The sequence below is a fragment of the Apis laboriosa genome, unplaced genomic scaffold (genome assembly GCF_014066325.1).
Source record: "Apis laboriosa isolate Shangri-la unplaced genomic scaffold, ASM1406632v1 scaffold26_cov146, whole genome shotgun sequence".
Classification (NCBI taxonomy): Eukaryota; Metazoa; Arthropoda; class Insecta; order Hymenoptera; family Apidae; genus Apis; species Apis laboriosa.
In genome coordinates, this window is record NW_025222592.1 from 5,115,381 (window position 1) to 5,132,831 (window position 17,451).

Below are 17,451 nucleotides of genomic sequence, written 5' to 3' on the forward strand. Positions count from 1 at the left end.
CCGAGTTGTGAATTATTGCGATTGTGATTCGAAAGTTTTCGAATCTGAAAGTAAAGACACTTTTTTTTTTTTTCTTGAATTAAATGATCAGAGAATTTAGTTTCTTATGGAGGTGTTGCTGCTTAGTAGGGTTTTCGATAGATAATGAATAATAATTTGAAGGTGTTTTTTTTATTTTTATTTGAATTAGTGATTTTGTCAGAAGATTTAATTATTTAGTATTTTGGGATCAACATTTTTTTTATAACTAAATTTTATTTGACAATTGTAAAGAATTATACAGTTTTTCAAATTCCAAGGGAATTGAATTTGATAGATTTATTATGAAAGCATTATAGAAAGTGAAGAATTGTTAATTGTATTTTAACAAGTTGAAAAACATATTTTTTTTTTCTATTTCGCTTATCTTAATCTTATTTAATATCGTGTTTCGTAACATAGAAAGTTAATAATAATTTTAGCATTCGTAACTTTTTATACGCTGGCGCAATGAAATTCAATTTTTATTAATCTCTAATCTAATTATCATCTCTTAATACTTTCCATAAAGAAAATTTTTTTAAAAAAATTAAAACCAAGTATCTCGGGAATAAATTTTCACATTTTTTTTTTTTCCTCTTCTTTCTTTTAATTTCTAGTAAAATAAAAAATCAATCGATCAATTGTCCGCCAAGGCTAACTGGCCCCCATTTTACCCTAAATACCACGATTATAAATTGAAATCGTTTCTAGGTCTTGATTTCCTCCCTTCTTTTAACAATAACACCCCCCTCTCACCCCTGTTTCACCGTTTTGTCGACCTACTTTTCCACGCGCGCACAACCCTTTTGAATTTGACGATCGTTCCAAGTCGAAGTGTATTTAGTTTCTAGGAATAGCAACAGAAACAGGGGAGGGAGGAGGGCGCAGTTTTTCCAGTAAGAAGCTTGAGAAACCTAGTGGACGGGGGAAAAGAGTGGGAAAAAAAATTTCAAGAGGGCCTCTCTCGTTCTAACTTATTACAACGCACGAAGGAGTTTCGGTTTCGAGGGTTCTTCCGACGAGAACTCTGTGTGTAAGTTTCACGAGGATAATAGTACTAGTAATAATAATAATAGTAGTAATAATAATAATAATAATAATAATAATAACAATGATAATAATAATAATAATAATAATAATAGCTCGATAATAGCTTGACAACACGTTGATAAAAAGAGAGGGGAAGGAAGAACGAACGGGCGACTTTTACGGCTCCTCCCTCGCGAAATTCATCTCCGCGCAATTTTTTCGATCGAGTTTCGGGACGTCGTTAGCGGGAAATTTTATTTCCATCGTGCTCCCCGACCGAGACCGGGGGACACGCGAGAAATAAAGTAAGGGGGTGGAAACTTTTTCGCGATTCTCGAGTTAAAAGGGGTGACTAAGGGGAGGAGGGGAGGGGAGTGCGATTTTCTTCTGAATCTCGAGCTGTCCCTCCTCCTTCGCGTGGCGAGCAGCACCCCGATAAAAAGTAATTAAGAGCGAGCATTATTATATTTCATACGAGGTCGCTATTTGTAGAAATGAAACGAAAAAACGTCATCCGCGGTTTTTTCGCGGCCGAATTTCGACGATGAATTTCAGCATGGCTCTCTGTTGGGGGAGGGAGCGAATAAACGAGGGGGAATAAAAAAAAGAGAGAGATGGGGAGGAAGAACAAAAAATATTGCCATGGAATGATAAAAAGGTATCCAAACGGTTTCGGGTTTCGCCTCTATAACCGAAAACTTTGTTGAAAATTCTACTTGTTCGATGACGAAGTAGCGATGGAATCGAACCTATCGCGAATAGACTCGAACATTAACAGATTTTTTTATAAGTATCCTGAATTACTTTCAAGCGAAAATGATATTTCAAAAGTATCTTCTAAAAATTCTGTTTAAATAATAATAATACGTGTGATATTCGTAAGAAAATTCGATTAATATCTGAATATTATTTTCCAATAAATAATATATAAAACTTTTCCAGGATTGAACTTGATGATCCCCTCGATACAACGGGACAGAAATGGAGAGGCTCGTCCTCGTAAGAGTATCGAACATCGAACGATTATTCATTTCCAGTTAACGATCCGCTCATGCCATCGAATACCTTCCTCGAACGATTTTCACTTCTTAATTGGTAGATCCTGCAGATTAAATAATATTCGAGTGGGGATAGTGGAGGAGTTCGAGAGGAATTGCGGGTTGTTCCCGATGGAGGAGGCGAAACGCTTCGATCGTTTTGTTTACGGGTGCATACCGTAAGTAAATCGCGTTTCTCTGCTCGAGTGACACGGGATCTTCCGCTTTCGAGCGAGCTTCTTCGACCGATTGTTCTTATCTGCCATCGTAAATCTCTCCCTCCCCCCCTGCCGCGGCGTCACGTATTTATCGTCGAGAAAGTAGCAAGGCAAACGGCCTTGATTCCGTCACGGTATACATCCACCACCGTATCGAGATTATTTAAATTTCGATCCACGGAACACCGCGCCACCGCTGGATTCCGCCATTTCGAATCGCACGAAGAAGGGAAGAAGCATTTGCATCCCGTCACGAGTAGTGGTAAGGCAGTATATTTTCTTCCTTCTGGGTGAAATATCGCGATTCCGGTAAATCTGTAATAGCCACGGTGACAAGCTGGAATTCAACAAGATGGAGGAATTTTTTTCTTTTCTTTTCTTTTCTTTTCTTTTCTTTTTTTAACCACGTGGAACACGACGGCCACGATTCGCTTGATTTAATCAAGGGATGTCGTGCCCTCGAATTACCATTTTCGACGTTATCTGTTATGCTGTTAAGTAGGTGACGTCGCAAAACGAGCATCTAGACGAGTAATCTCGCGGTTTTGTAAGTGATGCACCCGTAACGTGATCCAACTTTGGTCGGGGATCGAAGGCTTGCGACTTTCTCTGATGCGTTCTCTTTTATCCGATCCGAGAGAGGATCTCTCTCGAAATTAAACAAACTGAGAGAATTGTTAAGGTAAAATAATAAGTATGGTTGTTCTCGAGGGGAAAACGATAGTTCAAGATATAGCGCGCGTGGATATATTAACGCGTGAACACGTGAAACACCTCTCGTTTTCACTTTTTCTCGTTTTCACGTGTGTACGTAACTAGTCCATTTACCATTTATATTCCGTTGTGAATTTTTATGAAAATTTGAAATTTTTAAATCTTTCAATCTTTTTGCTTTCTTCTAAAATTTCACTTTTTTTCTTTTTAGATACGTTAAAACGAAGATATCAAAAATATACATATGAAATAGTATTAATTGAAAGTGAAATTTCATTTACCAAATATAAATATAACAATTTTAACGATCTCTGTTGGAACAGAGAATATTTATCAGATTGTTCTCCAATACGATTTAATTAGAAATGAATCTTTGATAAAAAAAGAAAAAAAAAAAAGTGAATAAAGAACTCGACCCGTGCTTAGAAAATTATTTTCAAATCCTTTCTCTAATGGGGAAAATTGATAGAAATGGACTTCTATCAATTTAACGCAAAAATGTGAAGATTCAACAAAATTCAGAAAAAAAATATCAACGATTCGCCTGACAGTCAACGATTCCATTTACAATGATAATCAAGCAATTTCTAATTAACAAAGATATCGAAACTCTTATCTCGATCACGAATACAAGTCGTTTCCGCCGATTATGAATTATAATCTCTCAGGCAACAAAGACACGAATCGCGGAAAAGCATCGTGGAAATCTCGATTTAGAAATTCCTCTTCCTGTCGGTAGCCAGATGAATCGGCGAGATATCCAGCGAACAGCTTAAGGTTTAAACACGAAGCGAGCACGCGCGCGCGTATTATCTTGATGCGCGTTAACGCCGTCATTGTTGAGGCTTTCATCGTCGAGGTTTGATTGCTATATTCCTACACATTAAGGAACGAAATTCACCGAACTTCGTCGCCATTCAATTTGTTACTTTCCATCCGACTTTCACGTAGGAAATCGCTCGAATACGCACAACTGCGTAATACAGGGAACATTTCGTTCTTTCTCTTTTTTTCACCCCAATACAACTGATTCCTGTGAACGATTCGCTCACGCTGATGGGCGTGACACTTATTTTTCTAACGATTTTCAAACAATTTTGTACTTATATACTCGTTTAAAGATGCGCAAGAAAAAAAGTGAAGACTTTGAAATCGGTGGAAAGTCGATCGATTGTTTGATTTGTACGTCAAATAATAATTTTCTGAAATTATGTATCGAATCAGTTATGTTGCATTAAATCGGACGAATTTCTCCGCGAATTAATTCGGATAATCGGACGGTTTACTTTATACGCGTTAAAACATAAGCCAAGCCATAATATCAAGTTGTGTAATCGATTGCCGCTGAAATATCGAAATTATTCGAGTTGAAGCTTGCCTAAAAATACCTTTGTCCCTAAAAGCTAGCGACAGACACGAACTGCACACGAATCAATCGAACGAGTATTAATTTGCGCTCGATTCTACGCCGCTTCATCGACAATCGTTTTTAGGAAGGAGAAGAAGGGAGAAATTAATAGGTAAGGTCCGTCTCGAGAACATTATCGATTCTTTACCACGGTTTTCACGCCTCGTGCATAAGGAACGAGAGTTTGCATCGAAAATTTCCATGGAAATTCGCCACGTCGAAGCGGACGTTGGATTAATCGGTGAACCAACAGCGGAAAATTCAGCTGACGTTCACCGAACAGGAAACGCCCTCGAGTACCTCGAGCGCAAGCCGGAAGTCTCGATGGAAAGTACCAGCTTTTTCTGACGATTGATCAGGCTAGCAGGTTGTATTGTCGAGGCTAAACAACGAATCGCGCGCGGAAACGCGCGTCTTAATTTAATTAGACCCGCGGCTCCAATTACAATGAGCATTCCGCGAAGGATCGCGGAAAATGGCGTCGTGGAACTGGAACAGGAAAAACGTCCTCCGTTTTTGGACAAACGAATTTCCAGCAAATGAATTACACGCGTATTTTCTTTTTTTTCTTTTTGCATTGTGGTAATAATGATGCCATCCTCGTCGAAAAATATTTCTCGTTCGTCCTTGCCATTCGTCTCGTGTATTGCTGTGAGATCGGTAAAAAAGAAAAGTTGCATCGGATCGGATTTGATTTTAACGAGGATATAATTTGATGTTGATCTTTTTTTTTTTTTTTTTCTTAAAGAAAGTGCAGATATTAGAGATATTAAGGCCATCTTTACTTTTTGCCTGGTTTCTTTTTTTTACATCTTGAGTTGATGACGAACGATCCCGAATGATTTTTTTTTTTTATCAATAGAAGTTACTGTGTACTACTCGTGTACTTGAAGTGCTCTTATTATTAGAGCACAATACAACGTGTAATTCCACTTGAAAAAGTGCCTTTGACGTGTTCGTGTACATATTCATCTATAAAAGGGTCGTTGAAATTAGTTTATATCTCCTTTGGAAATTAAGCAAGGTTTTAAGCGATTTTCTTTACTTTCTTACGAACGATTTATAATTTTTAAAAATTTCGATTTCGACGAATCGGTAGTTGATATGTTACGTCAATTTGATTTATCCATTCGATCAAATCTCGGGGATGGAGACTTTTTTGGAGGTCGCAAAATTTAATATTTGAAAATGTTTGCCGTGTCTTTGGCAGCCTTGTGTAATATTCATATCGATCAGAAAAAAATCTTTGCCAAGGATATACGATTTTTCCTCTCTTTGAACGAGCAGATTTACTTTACGAGGATTAAACAGCATCGAATACGCGGTATTTTCGATATTAATCAGTGCAAACTTCCCGAGAAGGCAATCGAGATATTTTTCCTTTCGTACGATTAGATAATTTTAAATGTGATAAATGAAAAATACGGAATGATATAATCTTGTTTGAAATTTTCGAGAAAAATATTTCTTCCAACGAACTTAATACAATATACAACGTTTATGTAACCTATTTTCATTTTATACTTGCGTGGGTCGGTCAATAAATTAAATTACTTACTATCTAGTAATTTTTCTTCTAAAAGAAATCACTAGATTGTTAGAAAAACGTAACATTATCGTTGAACATTATCGCAATAAGTCAACTTGCATATTGCATATTTTAAACACATGTATGCAATGTAATAAATGTTGTACAAGATCCTCGAGGACAAAAGAATATTCCCAATATAGCTTTATCCTACAATTTTCATACGCTCTCTCGAGTGAAGGAGGATATTATCTGGAATCATTTTAATACAAATGAGGGTGCACGCGTCGTAGAATGGAACGTTGAAATTCTGTCGAGAATCAGACCATGCAAATTTATCGAAAATGTAATATAACGTAAATTCTTAATACACGCTTACGGCTACAAAATTCCCTACGTTTATTTTCCTACAAACATACGTGTTATTCATATTACATCTCGTTCCCATTTGAACAACATTTGAAAACTAATAATTAATTTTATCGTGTATTATATCTTTATTAATACAATTTGGAAGATCAGAAAACCAGTCAGATCGTTTCAACTTATACGATTTGTGATAGTTCTAGCCGGTCAATTGATTAGAAAGTAAATTATATTTTCCTATTTTAAACAGTCCTCGTAACAACGAAGGGGAAAGTTGAAAAGTAATGGCATTCATCCCCGGGATGAATTTAATCAAGTTTTGCCGCCACGGATATCGGAGGAGACTTATAACCTTTGATAATTGAATGCAGGAGAGGGAGAAAGTCACCGTCCCTGGCTGCATTAACTATGCATAAAACGTTTGCCGGATCGTTGCTCTCCGAACGGTGAATAACTACGTAAATAATACACTTTAACTCGTACGTACGTTACGTTCGTTTCCTTTTACGGGGCATGCCTTCTCGGCCTGGATCGTGACTCCACGTTATCGTTCGAGTTCGCGGATCGTGTCCTTTCATTTTTATTACTTCACTTACAAAGAAACTTTACAATGCCAGGAACAAAACCTTGCTTGTCCCTTCTCCGTTTCCACGGTCATTTGAAAATGAAAAGAAAAAAGGGAATGACCGGTTGGATGGTACTGACTTTAGTACTTTCGTATAAAGATTTGGTGTTGCCATTTTTACCGACTTTTTAACCTTCGTTTGCGGTAAAATGAATCTTTTTTTTCTTACAATAATTCGATTAAATGTATCAATTATATATCGTGACAATTTTTGTTTAAAAAAAATATATAAAAATTCTAATTAAATAGCAAAGAGTTCATTAGTATTCATTAGTATGAATAATTTCAAGTTTTTCTGCTCTGGTGACGTGAGTGAAGAAAAAAAAAATAAATAAAGTAATCGGATTATTCTAGCTCCAAGATGCAAAATTTATTAATAACGTTATTAACAAGTTACAAGTGATAGATTATATATAGTTTCCTCTTTCAAAATTTTCACCACGCGAAATAGAATAATCAAATTATAATTTATAAAATTTCTTTCTAGAACTTTCGTCCCTATGAAGTTCGTTCATTTCATTATCAAGTTCACGAACTTTATAGAGCAAAAGAATTTTTCAACGCCAGCCTAAACTCGTAACTCGTGGCTCGTAAAATTTCGTTAATAATATTACTCGATAATTACGCAAGAGGGCACTGTCATCGACTTTGTCCTCTCACCATGGCCCCATTTACGACTGTGCAAACGTTGTTAGTTTACTACCAATAATGCTCGTATTATATCAAGTTTATAGCGAAATGCCGGTTACCAGGGGGTCCATGTTCATTCCACTATCGATTACGGGCTTCAAGTTCAAACATTGTTCACTAATTATTCGATAACGTTATGCTTACTCCACAACGTGTTACAATTCTCTCTATCGCATTACGCCGAGTTCACAGTTTGGGCATAAACGTAATTCCCTTTCCTTTTCCTTTCTTTTCTTTTTTACTTCCAAGTATTACATATATTATTCATTTCAATGAATAAGAGAGAAAATCATCTACAGGATGTTACGTAATATATTCGTGAAATACTTTTGGAGTATCGATCTTGGAGAAACGAAGAAATTATAAATTCATCAACTTTTTTTGTCTTCGTTTCAACCTCTTAAGGATCGAAAGTGTCTCTATGTATGAAATATTAAGATCACGAGTCAAGGCTTCGCACGTCAATTTTCCAGACGTATTGCCGCTCAAGGTGAATCTTATTAATCACCTGCATCGGCGTACATATACAAAGAAGACCTGGTTGGTCGAGGCATCGGATTTCGTGCACAGAAATTCAAGATTCTTTACGTGGTGCGGCCACGTACGTAACAAGAGATTTCACATCCTGCTTTCGTGTGTCGACGTCGTCCACGTTCCTCGACTCGACGCTCGAAGATCGTCGAGAGAGAGGAGAGGTGGAGGAAGAAAAAAAGAGAGAGAAAAAAAAAATACGCGGAATTATTTCCAGTCCATCGTCCACGGGTCGTAAAATTCCTTGGGTAATGTCTCTCTAAACTGTGTCAGCCAGCTAATCGCTTCCTCGAACACTCGAGGAATCTCTCTCATTCACCGATCGTTCCTCGCGTTAACCGTTTCGACAAATGAGTAATATTTCCGACGATAAAATTCCATTCCAATTTGACGGATTTCCTATCATGGATGTGATATCTTATGGAAAGCGTACGTGTCAAAAATGTACGAACATTTTCTAGGAAATAAATTATAAATAATTTATCGACGATTGTTAATTCTAAATTTCTCTCAATTTTGTTCAAATATTAAGATGATTTGTGTAATGTAATGTGACGTACCATGGATTGAAGTGACCTGAATTTTCATGTTTTTTTTCATTCTCGATGAAGAAAATGACAAACTAGTTTTATAACTTACTAAAAAATAGGACGCTTTAATTAAAAAATAATATATAACTTATGGAAAGAAAACGCATTTGCAACAGCAATCCAACCATATCAATTAAGAATTTATACAAGAAAATAAAATACTCGATGTAAAATTAAATTTTTCGTTAATCCTACATTAAGTCCTACTTCGTATCTAATAAATCTAAATTTTATTTTATCCAGAAGATAAACAATTAACAGGATATTAAATTTTATTTTAATCCAATACTCTCTTCTAAACAGACTCATGGCTCTTACTTTCCTCGCTAACAACTTGGAAAAAAAAAATATATATATATATATATATAACGATAAATTCGATGAAAATCGCAAAAGCCAATGACATTTATTAGCGTGAAGAATCGTCATCGAAAACGAGAGATTTCACACGTGGCCGATTGATACGCCTATGCGGCAGCTCGATTACGAATCCTCTCGTTGCAAAGCGGAATCCTAATTGGCGGTGTAAACAGGGACATCGGGTTGGAAACTGGAACGAAAAGCGAGCGAGGCGAAAGAAATAACATCCACGGCCTTTTTTCACGCGTTCGTGCCCGTGTAAGAAACGGACAACGCGCATTTATACAGAGAGTCATCGAGCCGCGTGTAAAACGCAGATTGAAACCGTGTCTGTTGCGTTCCAATTGAGCCCTGGCAATTGGTCACGCGCGAATTACGTTATCATGGGCTGCTAGGTGATGCTCGAGCGCCGCCATTTTTTTTTCCACGCGCCTGCGAGCTGCAACTGATCAAGCGAGACAATTGAAGATTTTCCTGTCGCAAAGCGTAACTAGGATCAGGAAGTCCAGGTTTTTTGTTTTGTTTTTTTTTGGAGATGATAGCACAGAGATGATAGCGTCGTGATTGTGGATTATTTTAGACAGTTTTTGTTTTATTTATTTTTATTTCAGAGTTGTGCAATGTTTATGAATAAACTTGCTTGCTACTCGTTACATGTCGAAAAAGATGAGTATTGGAATTGGTGTCAAATTTTCAAAATGACGAGTTTCGATAAAAATTCTGTTCATGGATTGCATTGTAGCTTAGAGATTCTTGGAGATTTGCGAAGAAGATAAACATGATCGGAAGACTATATATAAATATTTAGAGATATAACATATTAATATTAATTAAATCGTTTGTTTAATTTTTACTATATTTATTTTTCTACGTCGCAGAATTCTATTCATTGTTTTCTTCCTTTCACACGATAAAAATTAAAATTTTATTACTGTTTCAGATTTGTGTTCATTCTACGTAAATTGTGCGGAAACGCGCATTGAAAATTCAGATAGCAAGCAAGAGATAATCGTTCCATTAGGTCATCGCGCAAATAAATAATATCGTTTGATTGAAGTCTCTCTTTTCCTGTTTTTATATATCCTGTTTTTATTTTCAAATACACTCGAAAATATTTTTGCCGCTGACAAAGTACTAAATAGATCAAGAAAAAAAAAAAATATATAATAAATTCAAATTCCTCCTTGTTTTTGTCACACGCGATCCCACACTCGTTTTTGTTATCAATCCCACGCGTTATCTGTTCAAATTCCTCTCTATCAATTTTATCTATCCAAACATAATTTCCCCTCAATAAAATTCTCAATAAAATATTCCCCCATCGCTAAACACTCTCTTCAACACTCTCCTCGATACCCGAATTAAAAAGGAACAATACTACTCGATAAAATCCAAAAAATACAGGGAAAATACACTCCCTCCTCCCCATTTACCCTCGATACGATAAACATTCGTCGAACGCGGAGGTGAACCGAATTCAAATATCCGATCCGATCGCGTGAAAACGAGCAAGCGTATTGACGGATTTTTAATTCAGACGGGAATTTCTACCGCGAATTTCTAGCACGGATGGCCCATATCGCGAAAACGGATCGCCGTTAACGAACTCATCGAATAATTAGCGGCAATTAACGCGCGTTCGGTTTGTTTTGGCAACGGGCCACAGAAACGGTATCCACGTTACCGTTAGAATTAGATTACATATAGCATATACTACACGTATATATATATATATCCTCTTCGCGATTTCGCAAGCGTACTTTCACGTGTCAGGTCTTTTTCTTTCTCTCTCTCTCTTTCTTTCTCTCCTCTCCTTTGAATCGCGCGCCTGTTCACCCGCGTCGAAACACACTTCCCCACACCCACGGTCGGTGAAACGTTGCCTATTACGCTCGTTCTACGACAAAGGCCACCACCGCTCCAAATCGAGTTTCCACGCGGCGAACGTGGCGGGAAAATTAAAAGTGACTTTCCTTTCGCGCGATGTTAATTCGCTCGGCGGACGATCTTCAACGATACGACTGTACGGATTCGTTCGTGCAACGATGCATTCGGTTACGAGTTTCTTGGAATTGATTAATTGGAAGATTAACGAATCAATTAACGAGAATTATCGTCAGAGGAGCATTTGCGTCAGAGGAGGGAAGGTTTTTTTTTTTATCTTAGCCGCGAGAAATATCACGAGGAAATTATTATACGTTAGCGCTAATGGAGATCAAGGCATTATCGATAGCAGACGATTTTTGATGATTGAGACGATATTGCGAAGGAACGATTAATGCATTCGACGAACGAGAATCGTGCGCAAGAGAATTCGAATTCGAATTAATAATGGATCGAAGGTTTTTGTAATTGAGTAAAATATTCAAATACATAGATCAAATTGAAATATGGATGTGAAAAAGAGATATGTATCACGATCTTGTATAATTGTTATGAAAATATTGCAAAGAAATGAAGAAGAAGAAGAAGTATAATGAATATGATATTCGAACGATATTGCATTGGAGTCTATCAAGAGTCGATCAATCAAAATTTAATTGGAACAAGTATTACGAAGAAGTGATCAGTGATTGTTCAATACGATATTTGCGCAATTACACACGAAAGATTAACTCGAATCATTAGTAAGAATCGATGGGTTGGACATGAATGCGACGTCATGACGCCGTTCCAGAGCTAAAAATAGCTCGGAACCGAGCAGTCACCAATGATCACGAGTTTCGTCGCTTCTAAGGCACGCCCTCGCCTCTTCTTTAAAATCAGTAGTTAATGTGCTTATATATTATCGATAATGTACACAGGTTGTCTCAAAAGTGATCTGGTTTAATCTAATATAGTGTTATAGGAAAGTCGCAAATTTTTATTCTATTTTTCGAAACAGAACAAAATTTTATCTCAAATTTTACTTCTCTACTCGCTTTTGCGTACAGAATTACATTCAGAAAACGAACTTCCCGATCTTTTCTATCCACATTTGCATACAAAATCACTTTCTAGTAAGACACTTTGTATATCAATAAGATACACGAAAAAAAGAAAGTGTATTTCGACCGATAATTTCAAGAAACTAACTTCTATTCCATCTTCTTACCACATTTATATATAGAATCACATTGTAGTAAGACACCCTGTATACCAATAAGGCACACGAAAGAAAAAGAGGTAAAAATAAATTCAGAAAACTTCTATCTTCTCTCCTATCCACATTTGTATACAAAATCACTTTGTAGTAAGACACCCTGTATACCAATAAAGCACACGAAGGAAAAAAAAATGCGTTTCGACCAATAAATAATTCAAAAAACGAACTTTCACCTTCACTACTCACATTTCCACAGAGAATCACTTTCCAGCAAGACACCCTGTATACCAATAATAACAATACCCACGAAAAAAAAATAGGTAAAGTATGATTTCGATCGATAATCTAAGGGAAAAAAAAACTTCTGTTCCATCTTCTTACCTCAAATTTGCATACAGAATCGCTTTGTAGTAGGACACCCTGTACATCGAGAAGGCGGGCGAAGGAAAAACGGTGTGTTTCGAGCGATAACGCAGCTGACTCGAGAACGGTGCTCCCTTTGTCCCGTTAATTGCATCGATTCTGACACACGGGGCCACGCAAGCCGATCGTATCTCGTACAACGAATACACAAAGGAGCGGGGCCCGCCACTTCTTCGAGGCCGTGGATCGTCGCGATAATCGGCAGAGCGCAGGTATCCTCCGCACTCTTCGCGGAACGGACACTTGGAAATCGAAACGAACGCTCTCTCTCTCTCTCTCTCTCTCTCTCTCTCTCTCTCTCTCTCTCTCTCTCTCTCTCTCTCTGTCTCGTGTTCGCGACGTTCCTACGGGCTCGTTAGCGGCACAGGAAAAGGAAATGACACACGCCGAGAATTTCAACGCCGGAGATGCGTAGTAATAGAGCTCGGGTTAATCGCGTGTTTGCTTCTGGACCGTGGAATTCGCGGTCGAAGGTGATTCGAATCCTTGGAGAGGAATCTTGATACGGAATCTTGGAAAAGGGGCAATTAAAGCGGAACGAAATGGGAACGAAACTCTTTGCGAAACTCCGATCACGATTAAATTATATTACGTATCGAAAGGTGATAAACTTTTGAGCGAGACTTTTTTCCTTATCCGTTTAGACGGTCCACGTTTTTACTTTTTTAGATTAAATTAAAATTTCGTTATTTTAAAAAAATTCTTAAAACCAGTTGGATTATTGATATATATATATATATATGTACAGATGTATACGTACGCGATTATAAGATCTGGATCTTATCGTTGGAAAATTACAGAAATCTTCAATCCGTACGAGAGATTTCCCGTACAAGTTCAAGTAATTATTTGAAAGAATTCCAAGAGTACTTCTCGAAAGATTTTTCAAATCCTCGAAATCTCGAATCTCGTCTCGTTATGTTATTATTATTATTATTATTATTATATTTATATTCCTATACGAGATACGGAAAATTATCGAGACACAATAAAACGAACTGCGTCGAAAACATCTAACTATTGACGCAAAGATTAAAGAAGAAACGATACCGGTTGGCTTCGCTTTCGGTTTCGCAACGCGTCGCCAATGCTCGTGTGCAAATTGCACGTGTCGCCCGAAAAAAAGAGTGCGACTCGATGCGACGACTCTCAGAAACGAGATGCCTATAAAATGGATCGGCAAAATGGTTCCTCGATACGAGGAACCCTCTGCGCGGGCAAATTCGTCGGTTTTTCCCCAACCCGGATTGCGGTTTCGCGCGTTATCGCGCTCCAAACGAAAACCGAGCCGTCCGATTTTCCCGCGGTTGTTGCGATCGCGACGCAATCCGCCCCCACGGATTCGCGCGCGCGCCAAAAAAAAAAAAAAAAAAAAGAAAATTCAGGGGGGAAGAGGGATCGACCGATCCCCCGACGGAATTGATGGCCAACCGGCGCTTTATCGTCGATCCCTCGATCGTTGACGCGTAACGGGACGTGAAAATAATTCAGCCTGTCTCCGTGTAGGTACTCCGGGCACGCGTGAACAACAGTACAACGAAGAGTCATCGAGACCGTTCCTCTTCCAAGGAATTCAACTCGGCTCCCTCTTCCCAACATCTGCCTCTAAGCTGCGCGTAGAATGAGATACAATCAGTGGAAATACTCGGTAGTATCTTGGCGGTAAGTCGAGAGCCGTTTGTGTACGATGCACGATGACGGATGACAGTTAATGCGAATGTTAACTAAGGTGAATCACGACGAATATTCGAGTCGAGGAGGGGGATACGTTTCTTTCTTTCTTTTTTTTTTTCTTTTTCTTTTTTTTTTTTCTTTTTTTTGGAAAAATTGAACGATCTATTTTTGCTCTATTCGAGTCGAGTTTCGAGATATCGCGTTCTAGGAATTTTTGGACGGAATTTGATTGTTCGTGTAATATAATTCTGGAAAAGATTTTATTAATTTCGATGAATATATATTTTAATTACGATCTAAGTAATTCGATTCTATTTATAAAAGTCGTACGATTATATTTCTGGTAGAGTCATTCGAGATATAACGTGTATTTGCGTTATATCATATCACGAGAAAGAGAGGGAAATATTTATGTAATTAATTCTCCCATAATAATTATAAAATTCTTGTTCGATGGTATATCGAATGGCGAACAATAATAATTTAATTGCAGTTTATCGATTCAATTTTTCTATAATCATACGCGATTGCCATACGCATTGGCAATATTTCCAATCCAATTCTGACGCTTTGTACTATCATCCCCGCAACCTCAAAACGAGTAAACACTTTCCAATTCTAATTCTGCAATTTTTCCACCCATTCCATTCGCGCCATTTCCATCCATTAAAAAATAAAAAAAAAAGAAATCGTCTCGATAAAGATCGAGACATCTCGAAAATTTCTAAATTAAATTTCTATAATCCAATCCAAAAAAACTTTCTTCCTTCTAAACTCACCTGATCGATTCGGTTGGCTGGCTGGCTTTTGAATTTCGGGGAAATTTCGGCGGTAATCCGACGAGGCACACTGACACACAGGCCCCCTGACTGCTTTCGAGGCAGGCTCTCGCGACAGGAAGGAAAAATCGAGGCGGAAAAACTGGGCCGAACAAGAGATCGGGCTCGCGCGCGCGAGCGGAGAAACAGAGGCAAAGTTGCGTGCGATCGTGCGTTCTCTCTCTCTCTCTCTCTCGCTCTCCCTCTCTCTCTCCAAGTATGTGCGCGTGTATATACGCGATATACGCGCGATGCGTCCACCGAGGAGAGGCAAGAAAAATGGACGCCGATCGTGCGTCGCGGCCGGTGCCGAGCCGACTGACTGACTGACTGACTGACTCCGCCAGTCAGCACGTACAGTCACCGCACTTGCATCAACACACACCGGCTGCCATCCACTTCTTCCCCCGCAGCCTCTCGTTTCCAGCTCCATTCCAGCTTCTCCCGCCTTCTCGCGGGGGCCCCTTCTCGCTTCTGCCTCCTTCTGCCTCCGCATCTTTTGCGGTCCGCACTCCAGCTGCGTGTTCCTCCCCTCCTCCCCCCCTCTCGCCGCAGGCCTCCTTTGCCTTCTCCTTGCCTGCCTTCCCTCCCTTCCCCACCTTTCGTAGGACTGTTTCGAACCTGGGTGGAATTCGATCAAGAATTCCGGATATTTCGTCTCCTCTTGTTTTTTCCCTATGATCTTTTGCGCTGTCCAATGATGATTTCTCGATGGAAACGGAAGTATAATTGATTTGATTATAATTAATCGGTGTATCGTTGCGCGAAGGATGTACAAGTGGGTGGAGATAATGTTCGATAATGGTAATAGAATTGTGGAGAGATGTTGTTTTTTTTTCTTNTTTTTTTTTGGTTGATTGATAACAGCGGCGTATTCAAAAGGGGATAGGAAACGTGGGAGAGATGTTAAAGTATAGTTATTACGACGTTCGTAATATTCGTAGGAAGGAGAGATTAATCGGTAAAGGGTTTTTTGCCCGCGCGAATGAAATTAATTATTCGGGGCCTCGGTTCGCTGTAATGAACTATGACTCGGAAACAAGGCCGCCTAAGGATATATCGCGGTACAGGGGCGCATGCAAGAAGCTGAATACCAAAGATTCCTGGAATCACTGCCGTTGGGCGATAAAGCGTTTACACCTGAATCGATTAGCATCTTTCATTAAAATTAATGGAGAATCGATACTAATCCTCCTACGATCGCGTATCCACGTTCAACGCATACGGGGGCACTAATTAACCGAAATATCTGCGTCTGACCGAGATGTATCGGTGCGTTGGCTTTGGTTTTAGAGATGGCCGTGTATTGCGGCGCCTGATGCGAATTATGCATGATACATCGACCAATATCGCGTTAAAAAAGTATTAAATTTCGTATTTGCGATAGAAATCTTACATCTGTAAAAATCCATTTTATCTTTCGAGTGTTACCTTTACTGAGCGAGTAAACGGGTTGTAAGTAATATGCGATGTAGAAAATGATTCAGTGTATCTTGAACAAATCGTAATATGATTCTTACGATGTATAAAAATGTAAATATCAATGAAATATAGATATAGATAAAATATACTTATTACGTATAAAAATAGGATTAGAATAGATTTTGGTAAGATTTTTAATCGATAGATTAAGCGAAGAAAAGAATAAAATTAATCAAATAATCGAAGATATCTCTTGAACGCATGAATTTTGTGGAGCGGGTGATAGACAAGGAGAGTAAGTAATGAGAGAAGGACAGAGATAGGGTAAAAATATTGAAATCAGCGCCATCTTCAGAGTGCCGCAAATGAAACTCAAAAAATAAGGATAGAGAATAGTAGAAAAAGGACAGAGATAGGTCGGAATTAACCGCCAGCGCCATCTTTCGGGTACAAAAAGTACTTCTTTAAAGATGATAAGGTAGAGTTACAGGAATTAAGGAGCAGCGCCATCTCTCGAGTACAAAGAGTACTTCAAAGATGATAATGTAGAATCAGGAGAATTAAGCTGCAGCTCTCGGGTACAAGAAATACTTCTTCAAAGATGATAAGATAGAATTGGAAGAATTAAGAAGCGCCATCTCTTGAGTTTTCTTTTGACGAGGTATCTTTATTCATTAAGAGATGGCACTAATGATCAATTCTTATTGTATCTCTATCCTTTTTCTACTATATTCTATCCTTATTTTCTGAGTTTCGTTTGCGGCACTCTGAAGATGGCGCTGATTTCAACATTTTTATCCTATCTCTATCCTTCTTCCATTATTTGCTCTCCTTGTCTATACTTTTTCTTAGTACATGGTAAGTATAAATAAAATTCGATATAAAATAAAATTTTAACGTTACGAATAATTG

The 17,451-nt window shown here is 38.2% G+C and overlaps 1 protein-coding gene across 4 annotated transcripts in view; it reads right to left on the reverse strand.

The window, feature by feature from the left end:
- The window catches only part of LOC122713788 (serine-rich adhesin for platelets), a 67,399-nt gene extending 51,934 nt beyond the window's left edge, over window positions 1–15,465 (reverse strand). For all 4 annotated transcript variants that reach the window (XM_043934557.1, XM_043934560.1, XM_043934559.1 and 1 more), the window contains exon 1: window positions 15,079–15,465. The gene's annotated coding sequence lies outside the window, so the exon portion shown is untranslated. The remainder of the gene's footprint in view (window positions 1–15,078) is intronic.
- Between the last annotated feature and the right edge of the window lie 1,986 nt (window positions 15,466–17,451).